Below are 15,748 nucleotides of genomic sequence, written 5' to 3' on the forward strand. Positions count from 1 at the left end.
TGGAAGACCCCTGGAGAACTAAAGAAGAGTGACAGGACCCGGTTTTATTTCAGAAGTTTGCTCTCCTGCATATTATCTCTAACATTTGAGACCTGACTGTCATACTATTATTGTCCAGATATACAGAGAGAACTCCCTCAGGGAGAATACCTTATTCTCTTGTTTGCCTGGGACTTTCTCAGTGGTACCCAGCACTGTGTATGGAGGTATGGAGGGTTATACATCAAGGACAGATGCTGTCAGAGATTGGATGGAGTCCACAAGAGGAGGACCCCATTGTTCATGCTCAAAGGCCATTTTGCTCTTCTTCAGATCAGAAGAGAGTCTTTGTCTCAAATGCTAAGACATTCTGTGGGCGAATTGTCTGCTGAGGTGAATCGATGCCTATTTGAATTCACCTAGTAAGCTCTAGAAAACAAAATAAAATTAATTATTGGCTTTCTTTCCCCTAGCAGTTAAAGGGAACCCAACATTGTTGCCTTGCGTTCCAATGCCTGGAAAGAACACAAAACTTTGGGGGGTGACAGAGAAAGTTATGGGAACCCCGAGGCAGAGGATTTGTCTGTAACTTCTCAAGGTCCAGGCAGGCTCAGAACACTGTGCACCACCCTGCAGGCAATGCTTTTTGTATCATTTGTAAACTACTTGCCAGTTAGGACAACATTTTTCAAGTGAGTAGCCTAAGCTACCTTGTACAACGCTCATCAGTTATCAGCTACTAGAAAGCACAGTTAGAAACCCTTAAATAATAAAACCACACATTGAGACTTAGAAAGAAATGGAAACCTATGTTTTACTCTAAACTTTAATTTCACTTTATTAAAAATTTATTTATTTGGTGCACGTGTACACATGGGTGTGGGGATGGGGATCAGAGGGCAACTTGTAGGAGCTGATTTTCTTCTTCTAGTGCATGAGTTCCAGGGCTCAAACTCATAGGGTCAGCTTGGTGACAACTACCTTTATGCAATGAGCAGTCTCCCTGTGTGTTTGCGTGTGTGTGTGCACACGCATGTGTGCATGTGTGTATTAATACATTTTAACTTGAAATAGAACTATATCCCTTTCCCCTCCAGCTATACTCTCTTGATCTCCTCCTATGTTCCCATACTCTCAAGTTGATAGCTTCTTCTTTTTAATTATTGTCACATACACACACACACACACACACACACACATGTATAAAAGTATATATGATACATTTATAATACAAGTCTATTTTTTCAGGTGGTGGTTTATATATAGCTTTAGGTCTGACCATTCTGCACTGGACAACCATTAAGGGAATTTATCTCTGGGAAAGACTAACTCTCCTTTTCCCAGCAGCCACTAGTTGCTTATAGTTCTTTGTCTAGGAGTAGAACCCCATCAAAGTGCCCCGCCCTCATTGATACTGCCATTGTTCTAATCACACTTATGCAGCCATTTCTAGGTGTGATTGTTTCCCAGTAGACTTTCTACTATTCTGGTTCTTACAATCTTTTTGTCTCCTCCTCTTCCATGTTCCCTGAGTCAGAGATGCAAAGGCCAGCTAATATATTTAAAAGACAATATTTATTATTGTGTGTGAGAGTGCAAGATATGTGTATGTGTGGGTCTGTGAAGCATGGTAGCCTGTGGAGGTCAGAGAGCAACTTTATGGAGTCTCTTCTCTCCCTCTACATTTCATGGAGTCTGGAGCTCAAACTTGGGGTGACAGTTTTGTAGGTAAGATATCTTGTTAAGTCATGATACCTGTTAAGCCATCTCATGGATTCTTAAATTCCATTTTAGATTCAAAGTTTGAGGTTATTGAGCAGCATGTGTTTGCATAATCTTTTCCCAGGCTGGCAAACATTTCTGTTGTGTGGGAGAAGCTGTGTGTGATGGATAGAGTGATATCTTAAAGTTTCTATGAGTTTAGGAGCCAGACAAACCTGACTTGGGTTTACTTCTCCAAACACACGTGTTCTTCTGCATGTTACTCCATCTCTATAAGCGTTAGTTTCCACCTTTCTTATGGGGTCAGCTCGACCTGTCTCATAAAGTTGTTAAGATTGGATCACAGAGATGGGAAAGCTTTCGGGATTGTGTTTGGTATGGAATAGCCACTGGGTAACAGACATTGCTGGTATGGTTGGTTCTTTTAAAACTCAGGTGCTCTAGCAGCAGCCCTGTATTATACTCATTCAGTGCCCTGTCCCCTTGACTCTGGCCCATCTCCTTATGCTGGCCCCAGTCCATCTTCCCACCCTCTCCTCTTTTAAGTACTTCCAGTTTTGTTACCAGCTCACTTGACCAGCCCTGTGCAATGTATCTCCCTATCCCTTCAGTTTATTCTTTTACCCTGAAATCAGAGTTCATTTGTGTCCTGGTAATGGATGTTCTTTCCTCACCTGCCCCTTGCCTCTTACTCTGGAAGGTTTGAGTTACTTTCCTTATAAACTATCCAAGTGTGTTCAGATTGTAGTTTCCAGAAACTGTGACTATGCGGTTGCACAGCACAGAGGCTCCACTGCTACAAATGGAATAGGGTTGACTATTAAGGTTATCCCTGGAAGAAGGGTTATTCTGAATCACATGGTAAAGCCAGTGGAAGTACAGAAGTCCTGGCAAATGAAAGGTCTACAGGACAGTGAGGGTACAGTGATGCTCATGAAGAGAGAACTGGAAAAGAAGAAATAGAGACTGTTCCCCAGAAAAAAAAAATCCCTTCTGCAAATGTTTCAAGTTTTGCAGAGTGGGACACTTTCTGGACTTCTGACCTCCTGAGTGTAAGATAATAAATACAGGTTGTTTCAAATTAAATTTATTGTAGCTAATTATAGCAGCAATGGGAAGCTAATATAATATCCCCACAGGTGGGCCATGGGCCTTCTGGAGGATCAGCCTAGACTTAATGACCCAATGATAAGGTGAGGAGGATTTCAGAACATTTCTAGAAACACAGGATGTCCCACAAATAGTCATGGCAGACAGGACCATTCCAAGTCAGCCCTCACTAGTTTTTATCTTGAAGTGGGGAGAAACATACTTTCTATCATTTTTCACTGAATACTTTTATATTTTCCTGGATCCTTTCTTTTGATTTTAATACCAGGTACTCCATTTCCATGGCAAAGACTTTTTAAGGTGATTTGAATAATTTTCAAGTTATAGAAGCATGAAATAGTGATGAGGGTTTTCACATTTTTCATCTTCTAAAATTATGGTTCTTCTTATCCAAAAAATGACACTTGCATAGGAGATATGTAAACAGTTGGTGACACACTGCTCAGATAGAGATGAATTTTGCCCACAGGGATTTTGCCCACAGTATTTGGCCTCATTTCTGGGCCCTTATGTGTCTCCCTGCAGTTGTCCTTGTGTCCTCAACTTGAGCTTGTATCTGTAATATGGGAGAGCAGTGTTCTGTAAAGAGCAGAGCAACCATAAGGGTACCATTTGAGGAATTAATGCCAGGATGAAGAAATGAATCAGCCATTTGGGGCTGGCTCTCAGGAATCCTTTTCCTCTTCTTCCTCCTCTTCTTTCTTCCTCCTTATCTTTTCTCCTCCTTTCTTATTGCTTCTTCTTCTCTTCCTCTTCCTCTTCTTTCATCCTTATCTTTTCTCTTCCTCCTTTTTTATCTCTTTTCCTCTCTTCCTACCTCTCCATCTCTCTTCTCTCCTCTTTTTCCCTCTCCGTCTCTTTCCTCTTCCGTCTTAGAAAGGTTCTTACTATGTAGCCTAGGCTGACCTTGAACTTGTAACCCTGCCAGCCTCCTATGTACTGTGTTCCAGGTATATACCACCATGTCTTACTTAGGTGGGTTCTTTGCACTAAAATACATTGGCCTAAAAACAAATTCTTGTTTTGTTTTAGCAGTTTGTTTCAGCAGTAAAAAGAGCTGATGGCAGGATGGATAGTCCTCACCCAGGAAGGTCAGCTGCTACAACTATTTCTTTTGGTGTACTCATTCTATAGGGAGATTTAGAAAGGTTAGAATACAGCTTCCATCCATTCTCAGCTGAGACTTTATCCTGCATGCAGCTCTTCTCATTAGAACTGAAGAGAACCTGTTTTTCTTGCATAGTGTGGGAATGGCTGCCAACCTTTGCTTTCTGGGGGAAAATGAGTCAGAGAGGTCAGACTGGTGAAACATGGGATGCTCAACACTGGATGTTCATTGGAATATAGCGGAAGAAAGTGGTGCCTTCTGTGGAAATCAATGAAAATATGACTAACCTTGTTGGGGGCTGGCTTTGTGCACTGTATGCAGCTGCTGATTGCTGTGCCCAGAGATCAGGCTGCAGTCCCCACGGTTGGTATTGTCAAGCATCTTCTGTTTTAATGTTGTGTAAAGATTGTTTTCTGTTACCTTTGATTGGTTAGTAAAGAGCTGATCAGCCAATAGCTGGGGAGGAGAGAAGGAGGCGGGACTTCTGAGCCCAGTGAGAGGGTCTCAGGTAGGGCTCAGAGGGAAAGGCAATTTGCTGTGAGGTTGCATGGGAGAGTCTCCATGAGGAGACGTATGGAGCAAAAGCAGTATGGGCAAGACCAAGCTGGCGGGTACTGCCCCGTGGCTGGGAAGTAGGTCAGGCCAGCTAGTATGTGCCCAGTTAGAGTGCAAGAAGCTCACTAGTAAATGAGCTTGTCATGTCACTATTTCAGAGCAAGGGAGAGCATAGAAAGCTCCGGACGTTTACATAAACTCTTTAAGATTTCTCTTTGGGAAGGTGGGATTAGATGTGACAGCCTATAGAAAACAAACAAACAAACAAACCCCCCCCCCAAAAAAAACAACAACAAAACCACAGATGGTTCTCAAACCCCAAGGAAGGAGGAAGCCAACACTGAGCCATCCTGGGCCCTTCCTGGTGATCACAGATATGGGAACTCATGTCCCCACCTCTCCCCCAGCACATTTAATACATGTATGCACAAAAAAGCAGTTCTATCCCAGACTGAGGCTCTACTATACTACTTCCCCCCAAATCCACCCAGGCAGTGCTGTGGCTCATGTTGGAGCAGGTGGTACACAGGCATGACTGCCCAGCAGGTGTCTGCTCTGACTGACTGGCGTTGATGCTATGGCTACAGCCATTCCTGGATGTTTTGAATGCTATCACCAATAAAAATACCAGAACCAGTCAGGGTTCTGATGCTTACAGCGAGTCACACCAGGTAAGCTGGGTCGCTGATAGAATTCCTTCCTAGTAAAGTTCATTTCGACACGAATGTACTTGGAAGTGATGGCACAGGATTCAAAGCCCTGTCTCCCCAGCATCACTGCTATGCACTTTTAAGCCCAGCGAGCTGCTTGTGCCTCAGGTGATGAGAAGCATTTTTCAATTTGATGGGTTTCATCTGCATTTTATTAGTCTATTTCTGGAAAAAATACCATTTGTACATCATATTCTTTGCAGTCCTATCTTTATTATTCCCTTCCCCATCCTGGGTGGTGGGATCAGGATTTGATTTTCTCTTAGTGCTCGGTACATTTCTCATCCTCAGAGCAATTTACCCTGGGTGACAGTCCATCTGTCTTTCCTTTCCCCACTTAGGAATCCTCTGCCTTCTCCAGCGTTCCTTATTTCTTCTTTCATAGCCTCCACCTCATCTCCCCTGACCTTTCTCAGCCCTACTATTCTTTATTGAGGCTGCATAATGGGTGAGAATCTCTGAGATCACACTAACAGCATTTCTCCCATCTCTTGCCCTGTTCTTTCCCTTGATGATCTTACTGAACTTTAGTTGAATTTTAGTGGTCTGTCGTTTTCTTCTTGATATATTTATCAAACAATTACAAAATTAAGCATGTGGCCATAACCTGAATATTCCCATTTGAGAGACTATCTGCATATCTGTTAACCCCTTTGCTATATGACTGAGAGAATTTATGATTGGGCTTGTATAGGCTTGAGGCTTTCAGTGGTTTCCTTCATAGCTTATGAGGAATTCTTTGATGGGTTAATAGCTTTGGGATTGAGGTCACCAAAAGGGAAAGTATATGTCTTTCCACCATGAGTCAGCAAAGCTTTTCAATAAGGAGCCAGATCTTAAGGATTTTCAGTTTCTCCCAGCCATGTCATCTGTTGTAGAGATTCAGTTCAGCAATTGTAGCATTAAAAAAAAAAAAAAAAAAAACAAAGGCAGCATGTGAAGATATGGCAATGACTTGTTCCAATAAAACTTTATTGAATAAGTTTGTTGTTTTTTTTTTCTTTTCTTTTCTGTCTGCCATATTAACTTTTCCTATATATTTGTTTGTTTCTTATTTATCTCAAGGTACTTTTTGGAAATGTTTACATTGGTTATGTGCTTTAACATAAGGTCTCTCCAAGGCTATTCATTATTTATTTTTGTGTGTGAGTGTGGTGTATGTGTTTGTGGGTTCATGTGCCTATGCACAGGTTCAGAGGCCAGAAAAGGATGTTGGGTATCCATCTCTATCACTCTTCATTTTACTTCCTTGAGATAGGGCCCCCTGAGTAAACCTGGAATGGGACTGGCAGCCAGGAAGCTAAAGTGGTGATCTTGTCTGTGCTTCTCACGACACTGTTTTTTTTTTTTTTTTTTTTTTTTTTTTACATGGGTGCTAAGGATTTGAACCCAGGTCCTCACGCTTGCATGCATATCAAACGCTCTTATCTCATCAACTACCTCTTCAGCCCAGAGTGCCAAAGTGCTGAAGTCTTTCTCCCAGCTGGTGGATCCAATCACTCAGGAGTGATTGGGTCATGAAGGATCTGCCTTTTTTGTGGGCTAATCCTTTGATGGTTTCACAAATAGCTGGCATTACTAGGAGTTAGAACTTGATTGGAGGAAGTCATGGTGGGTGTTCTTAGAAGGGTGCCTTACCCCTCTCTCTCATTCACTACTTCCTGGTCATGGAAGGTTAGAGGTCTCTTTCATGTACTCTCACCTTCAAAACATTCTGCATTACCATGGCTTAAAAATAACCAAGACAGCCCACTTTAGGCTAAGGCTGCTGAAGCTATGCACCCGAGTAAGTCTTTCCTTCTGTAAAGCTGCTTGCTCAGGCGTTTGCCATGGTCTGATTAGCACAGAATGGCATCTTGGGCTTCTTTAAGAAGCCACCTTGGGAGGGGAAGAGAGGGTGGCCTAGAAAAGGGTATTTAGAGGGAAAGAAGTTAACATGCAATTTGTGGCATTGACAGATTAACCTTCATTTAGGTTTTCTGTGGGAAATTGGCTGTGTTACAGGTTGGTGAGAACTTAAAGAGAGAGAGATGGGAAATATGCTGGTATTTTGCTGAGGAACTAGGTGAACATGAGTCACTTCATGTTTTTCATTTCAATATTCTTTTCTGAAAATGGGATTATTTTTGTGATTACTTTATCAACTTTACTCTTCTACACAATTTCATTCCACAGCTCTGGTATTAGTTTGCTGCTGGCATACACATTTGTATCTTCAGGGAATTGTCTTTTAATATCTTTTGAAACTTTTTAAAGATTCATTTATTTTTAATTATGTGTAGGTAGATATGTCTGTGTGAATGTCTGGGGAGTATGTACACATGAGTACAGGTGCTTGTGGAAGCCAGAAGGGGCATTGGGGTCTCTGGAATTGGGTGGTCATTGGTATTGAACTTGGTGTCTCTGGAAGAGTAGAATGAACTCTTAAGCATATCTCTCTAGCTCCTCTAATTACCTTAATGATAGTGGAGATTATGAATTATTATGAAGTCTACATGTAGTAAAAAAATCTAAATAGTAACAACTTATGATATGGGTGCTTATTTTTCTTACACCCATATTTGTCTCAGCCTTATATGTTATCTTCATAATGTCAACAGAGACCCAGAGCCTGGCTATCTCTCTGGTTTCCTAGTCTTGATATATAATTTTTTTTTATATTTAAAGTCTCTCCAGAGTCTTTTGATGTGGCCACTTATCTCTAGCCATCATATCTACCTCCCAAGTACCAGATCATAGAAAGTGTTAAATGCAAAAGAGGAGCTTTTTAAATAACTTCCTTGGATATTCTATCTAATAATTTCCATTTATGCACCATTAAACTCCTCATCTTCTAGTTAATATAGCATTTGAGCTTGTCACAGTTCTGCCACACACAGATTTATATAGTGGTCCAAGGTGAGAAATGGATAGATGTCTGAAGCCATACCTGGGATTTCTGTCTTACCTAAGACATTTCTCCCACAATAACACAAGTAAACGTACACAATGGGCAGGTGTGATAGATAGGATTAATTGACAGGATCTGGAAACATTGAAGTCAAAACTCTGTATATATGTGTGAGGGATAATCTAGATTAGGTTAATTGAGTTGAAGTAATCCATCCTAAGTGTGGGTGGTACCATGCCACTGGCTGGGGTCCTGGGGCTTCATACAAAGGAGAAAGTCAGCTGCACACCAGCATCCATCTCTCTGCTTGAGTACAGATGCAATGTGACTAGCTAGCTGGCTTCCTGCTCCTGTTGCCACATCTTCCCGGCCACGATGGAACACATCTCCTCAATCTGTAAGGATGAACCCTCCCTCCTTTAAACTGCTTCTTGTCAGATATTTTGTCAGAGCAACATTACAATTAACTAATACAGAACGGCAACTACATTATATTTTAACGAATTCATTTTATAAGTGATATTGTTTTCCTTACTGTAGATACTAGAATCTTGAGTGATAGCAGTATTCATGTGAATGTTAATAATGAAAAGCAAAAACATGCCTTAACTCAAAAAACTTAAAGGAATTGAATCAGACTAATATGTCTGTATTTATGTTATGAATATGTATATGTATAAAAATTTGGTGAAGAATCACTTAATTGGAAGATATTCATATGTTTCAGGATTTATCTCTGTGAGTAAAGTAAAACCAAACAACCAGAACCAATACACCCTAACACACATAGGAGGGATTCGTGAAGAATGAGTCTTACTCTGTAATAGAACCATTAGCCATACACGTTTACTAGAAGTGAACTGGAAGACATACCAGTGCTACCAGCTTCTAGAGCAGGTTGATTCTCAATCTTCCTAACACTGTAACCCTTTAACACCTCATGCTGTGGTGACCCCCTAACCATAACATTATTTCATTTCTACTTCATAACTGTAATTGAGCTACTGTTATGAATCATAATGTAAATATCTGATCTGCAGGATATCTGATATGCGACCCTGAAGGGGTCATGGCCCACAGGTTGTGAACCACTGATCTGAGTCTCTTCTCAGAGGAGGTCTGTTGATGATTCTCCAACTGTTGGTGATAGATCCTTCTTCCCTCAGGTCCTACACCGATCTCAGCTGCTCTAAAAGGCACCTCTAAGCCTCTAGTCATTCTGCACCGATTTCTGTGGAAGGGAACACCTTCATGTGTCCCTGGGAAGCACACAGTGTTAGCTGGAGAATCCTCCTATTTCTCTGACTCTCTTTCACTAGATGTTTAGGTTGGTGACAGTGGTCTCCATACTGTGCAGATGGAAGAGAGTGTTCATCAAAGGGGAAGAGAGAGACCTTTGTTATTCCATGTTTGAGCTGGTCATGGAGATCCTTTCTCACAATCCCTTCAGCCCTCTCACCATCTGCACATGGCACTGGCAGCTGTGGTTTAACTAAACATACTCTACTGAGGTACTGGGGCCAGCTTCCCAAGTAGAATCTTATGTGTATATATGTGCATATATTATGTATAGTTATAAGCACCATATGTATATATGTGTATATATACATATACCTATACATACACACACACACATATATGTATACACACACACACACACACATGCATATAAGGACCAATTCTTCACCTTTCCCTTCTTGTCTTAATATGAGTTTGGTTGGAGAATCACGAAAGTATAAATAGTGTGGGGAAGGGTATGATAGAAAAGAAGAAATCAGGGCTAGGTTAAGAGTTGGAGGGCTGGGTATGGCTGGGAGTAGAAAGCAAGGCTTTTAGAAGCAGCCATTCTGGAGCATGCACTCTGAGCCTGCTCAGATAGAGAAATGCAAGGGCATGAGTGTGTTTGGCTTTTGCTTGTTGGACCATTCTTTGGAACATAATACTTTCCATGATCAAACAAACTATGAGGATCTACAAAATGAAGGTTATGTCTTAATAGAAAGTAAACTTTTCCCTTATTTAAAGAGTAGTGCACATTCATAGCAGAAAAATGATTGGAATGGAGTATTAACCCATGTTCTGTTGTTAATAACACAACACATAAGTGGTTATGTTTCAACAAAAAGAAATGTGTGGTTTCTGGAGGTTCACAGGCAAGGGGCTGAATCTGATGGCCGTCTTGTTGACAGAGTCCAGAGATAATCCAGACTGTGTTAAATGGCAAGAGACAGTGACTATGCCTGTAGCTAGTGCATGCGGGCCCTCTTAGTTTTTCTGTTTCTCAAAGTAAATTATCTGGATTCAACCATGAGGGCTCTATCCTGATAACGTTATTTAATCCTAAATGCTTCTTGAGGCTCTATGGCTAAACACTATAGCTGGATTAAATTTAAGCTCTCTTAATACCTCACAATGAGGATTAAACGCCAGTAGAAGTTTCATGGGGAATGAACCATATTTGAAGTGAACCATAGAAAACAGTACCTATTTTTCAGATTTTTAAGAAGTTTCTGTTTGTAGTTGTAGTTTTCGTGACAGACAAACAGACTTAGATTTTTCTTTAGGGAAGAGTTCCTCAAATGGAAGACTGATGATGTATTGACTAGGTTTTGTTGTTGTTGTTGTTTTCCATTAATTTGGCACATGCTAATGACATCTAAGAAGAGGGAATTTCAACTGTGAACAATGCCCCCATCAGACTGTCCTATAGGCAAGCCTATGGGGAAGGTTCTCAATTGATGTGAAAGGGCCCAAACTAACGTGTGGCTGGTGTCACACCTGGATGGGCGGTCCTGAGGTGAATAAGAAACCAAATTGAGGGGGCTTGGGAGATGGCTTAGTGGTTAGGAACATTTGTTGCTCTTGCAAAGATCTTGGGTGCAATTCCCAGAACTCACATGATGGTTCGGAACTACCTATAACTCTAGGTCCAGTTGAGGATCCAGTTCTCTCCTGACACCAGGCATGCACATTGTGTACAGACATGCATGCAGGCAAAACACTCATACTCATATAAAAAAATCTATGAAATGTTTAAAGAAAGAAAGAGAAAGAAAGAAAGAAAGAAAGAAAGAGAGAGAGAGAGAGAGAGAGAGAGAGGGAGGGAGGGAGGGAGGGAGGGAGGGAGGGAGGGAGGAAAGAAAGAAAGAAAGAAAGAAAGAAAGAAAGAAAGAAAGAAAGAAAGAAAGAAAAGAAAGCAAGCTGAGCAAGTCAGGAGGAACAATCTAGCAAGCAGCATTCCTTCATGGCCCCTACTTTGGTTCCTGACTCTAGGTTCTAGCCACGGCTTCTCTTGATGACAGTGATCTCTGAGTCAAATAAACCCACTCCTCTTCAAGTTGCTTTTTTTTGTGTGACCCTTATCACAGCAATTGAAAATAAACTAAGACAGAGACACTTCTTTCCACCCTCAGGAAGGAAGGTGAGAGGCTCTTCCTGGAAGTAACAGATCTGAATAGCTGGCTCTGTAAAGAAGGGGCTCCATTTGCATGGGAGTTAAGGAGTCACTGGGGAGGAAAAGATCCAGGGCCCAGCACTTCCCTTTTGAGGTTCCAAGTTAGGTGATAGTCCCACATGCATTGCAGTGGGTCCCAAGATAATGTGCACACTGGAGAAGGGAATGGGACCTCCATAAAATACGGCTAGGAAAGTCACCGAGCCTGGAACAAAGGGTCTGCTTATGACAGTGGCATTCTGAGTGTCCTCAAGTGTAAAACCCAGCTGAGCCACAGGGAAGCTATCAAACATGACATCCAAGGGTGCCCTTTGCTTGGGTCAGGGTCTCTACCAGCAAGAGGGACAGCCAAAAGCCATAGAGTTGAGCAGGCCATGAGCACAGAACACTGCCAATCACTGGGTCCGGTGGGTCTCCTGTTTTCTTTTTAGTTAGCAGCTGGTGCAGAACTACACAAGCAAGTCTGACAATTCTTAAGTCATTCAGGAAGAGGGTTTCTAGTTCAAGAATGGAAAAAAATAAGCAACTTGCTAGTGTTAGAACATTCAAGCCTTTGGCTTACTTGCCTTTTATGCTGGTGGGTGGCTCATAGTCACTATCTTAGCAATCAGGTGTCAATTCAAAGAGCAGAAAAATGTCTTTGTGTACTATAACACAGCAGGATGACTGTAGCTATTAATTTGTTGTTTATTTCTTTTCTTTTGGGCATATAGGTGCAGTACACAGTGGTGGGTTTGCTCAGAGGCAATCTTTCTAGTCCAATGGTTATTCAGCCATACAAACTAGAATAATAACAGGGACTTTGTTGGGAGGGTTATAGATAGGTATATATATATACAACAAGGTCTTATCTTGAAGTAAGTGCAAATTTCCCTATTATTTTTGCTATCCTAACTCTAATACTGAAGGAATCTCAAAGGCTAAGAGTACTGCTGGTATTTTTAGTCTGGGCTTCTCTGAAACACAGGCTGACAGCTTGTGGGTGACAGTTCCTCTGAGAACCAATAAGTAATTTGAGTGTATTCCTTATTCAGACATACCCTGTGTTGCTAGCTAGAGAGGCTGTGGGGACATCATTCTAAGTGGGTTGGTGGAACTTCAGCTTTAAAAATGCCCTACCGGGGTCCTTCTAAGACATTTTATTCCAGGCAGTTTGGGCTCTATGCTGTATTTTCTTCAAAAGACTTTGGGAGGCACATATAGGTCCTTTGGGAGGCTCACATAGGTCCCTTCTATGTGTCACATGGGCCATTGCTCCTGTCTCAAACATTCCTCCCCAAGGCCTCTATCAGAGGACCTCTGGCCTCCTGGTTCACAGGAGTCACAGATCTTGCAGGTCGGGTCTTGGCACTGACTATAAAAGTAAAGTTAATGCCATGTAATTCCAGGCCTGGCTGGAAAACATGGCAAATCTTTTGGGACCCATGGCGTGGGGATTGATGGCTAGATCACAAACTGGAAGGTTATTCTGAAGGGGTTGAGATCCTGGATCTGACACCACACTGCCTGCGTGTGAAACCAGGGCTTTACCATCAGTAGTGGGACCCTGGGGAAGTGTTGGTTGCCTAAGGTGTAAATAATGTGGATCTAGGACAGACAGGACATGGCATTAATGACTGAGTATGGGCATGTTCGCCACTAAGAAGTGGTGATTTGCGATAGTTCCAGACCAGCCATTCTTCCCTCTCTCCAGAGCACCATTGTCTCCAGACTCAGCTTGCACATGACTACCAGTGCCTGGAAATTTGCACAACTGTTGGACCGAATGCATGCACATGCATGCATGCATGTGTGATTTCTGAGAAGCTCCTCAGAGCTCTCAGTCATTCCATTCATTTAGTCTACATTAGCTGGGAATGTATACATACGTACCTGGTGTCATGTTCGGTACTCAGACTACAAATGAGACAAGGCAGATTTGCTTCCCTAGGGGATGACAGTTCAACAATTACAGACTAAGTGCAAAAGTGTTTGTGGTACACATACCCACGAGGGAGGAACGGGAGCTCATAGCCCTGATGGGAAGTAGTGGAAATGTGGAGAGGTGAGCTTAACTGGAGGGAGGGGTGTCACTGGGGGTGTGCCTTTCAAGGGGACATAGAAACCCTGGATCCTTTTTCTAATCTGCTTCCTAGGTGCCCTGATTGGAACAGCTTCACCTTTCCACACTCCCTGCTGTGCTGTTTGATAAAAACCCAGCTGGCCATGAGCTGTAATCTCTGGAACTGTGAGCCAGGGAGTGACAGGTGGGGAGGGAGGAAGGCACAGGAGGAGCTGCCTGTGGTGACATTGTTCCAGAACTATAAAGGAGCATCCTAGAGATATGCTCAACCAGGTAGCTAGCTCTGTTTACCTCTGCAGCCAGAAACGGGGCATGAGGCAGCGTGTTCTCTCTCTCTCAATACAAAAGTATAAAAAATTGTCATTTACACTCTGAATGTTTTGCCCAGGGCAGAGCTGACTGTTAGGCTCAGATGCTTATGTGCCTGGGTAATTGCTGGTCCCAACTGTCTCACAGAAAACTCAGAACTGCAGACCCAGTCTCCTTCTGGGTGTGTTTCCCCGTTCTTAGGCTTGACCCCTGCTCTTTGCACTGTGTGCTTTTGTATGTCTTGTTAGTCCTCTGTTGGAGTTCTGACCTGTCTGGAGGCAGGCACAGGCTCCCAGAGAACTACAGAATATTGTAGAGATATTTGTGCATGATAGATGCTTAATTAATGTGTGTGCTGTGAAACTTGGTTTACTTTTGAAAATCTCTTTTTAAGTAAAGAATTTAAGAGCGACTTTAAGAATTTAAGAGAGGCGGGACCTGAGACTGCATTAGTTAGGGAAGCAGAAACCGGCCTGAGTAGGGCCACAGGCCTCATCCGGCCGGATCAGTGCCGGGGTAGCAGGAGAGCAGGGTTGCCTGACACCCGCCAGCTACCCACGACCCCCGCCGCAGGATTCTGGGACTGCTGGTGAGTGGAACACGGCTTCTGCTCCAATCCAATTGCGCGGGACCTGAGACTGCATTAGTTAGGGAAGCAGAAACCGGCCTGAGTAGGGCCACAGGCCTCATCCAGCCGGATCAGCGCCTGGGTAGCAGGAGCGCAGGGTTGCCTGACACCCGCCAGCTACCCAGCTACCCACGACCCCCGCCGCAGGATTTTGGGACTGCTGGTGAGTGGAAAACAGCTTCTGCTCCAATCCAATCACGCGGGACCTGAGACTGCATTAGTTAGGGAAGCAGAAACCGGCCTGAGTAGGGCCACAGGCCTCATCCAGCCGGATCAGTGCCAGGGTAGCAGGAGCGCAGGGTTGCCTGACACCCGCCAGCTACCCACGACCCCCGCCGCAGGATTTTGGGACTGCTGGTGAGTGGAACACAGCTTCTGCTCCAATCCAATTGCGCGGGACCTGAGACTGCATTAGTTAGGGAAGCAGAAACCGGCCTGAGTAGGGCCACAGGCCTCATCCGGCCGGATCAGCGCCGGGGTAGCAGGAGCGCAGGGTTGCCTGACACCCGCCAGCTACCCACGACCCCCGCCGCAGGATTCTGGGACTGCTGGTGAGTGGAACACAGCTTCTGCTCCAATCCAATTGCGCGGGACCTGAGACTGCATTAGTTAGGGAAGCAGAAACCGGCCTGAGTAGGGCCACAGGCCTCATCCAGCCGGATCAGCGCCGGGGTAGCAGGAGCGCAGGGTTGCCTGACACCCGCCAGCTACCCAGCTACCCACGACCCCCGCCGCAGGATTTTGGGACTGCTGGTGAGTGGAACACAGCTTCTGCTCCAATCCAATTGCGCGGGACCTGAGACTGCATTAGTTAGGGAAGCAGAAACCGGCCTGAGTAGGGCCACAGGCCTCATCCAGCAGGATCAGCGCCGGGGTAGCGGAAGCACAGGGTTGCCTGACACCCGCCAGCTACCCACGACCCCCGCCGCAGGATTTTGGGACTGCTGGTGAGTGGAACACAGCTTCTGCTCCAGTCCAATCACGCGGGACCTGAGACTGCTCTGGTTGGGGAGAGAGAAATCCGGCCTACATAGGGCCACAACCCTCTTCCGGTCAGAAAAGCACCAGGGCAGCTGGGGCGCAGGGTGGGCTGACACTCACCAGCTACCCACAACACCCACCACAGGATCTTAAGTCTTCTGGAGAGTGGAATACAGCTTCTGCTCCAATCCAATTGCACGCGGGACCAGAGACTGCATTAGTTAGGGAAGCAGAAAAACG

This window comes from Mus caroli, unplaced genomic scaffold (genome assembly GCF_978045245.1).
Source record: "Mus caroli unplaced genomic scaffold, Mus_caroli_1 scaffold_13, whole genome shotgun sequence".
Taxonomy (NCBI): Eukaryota; Metazoa; Chordata; class Mammalia; order Rodentia; family Muridae; genus Mus; species Mus caroli.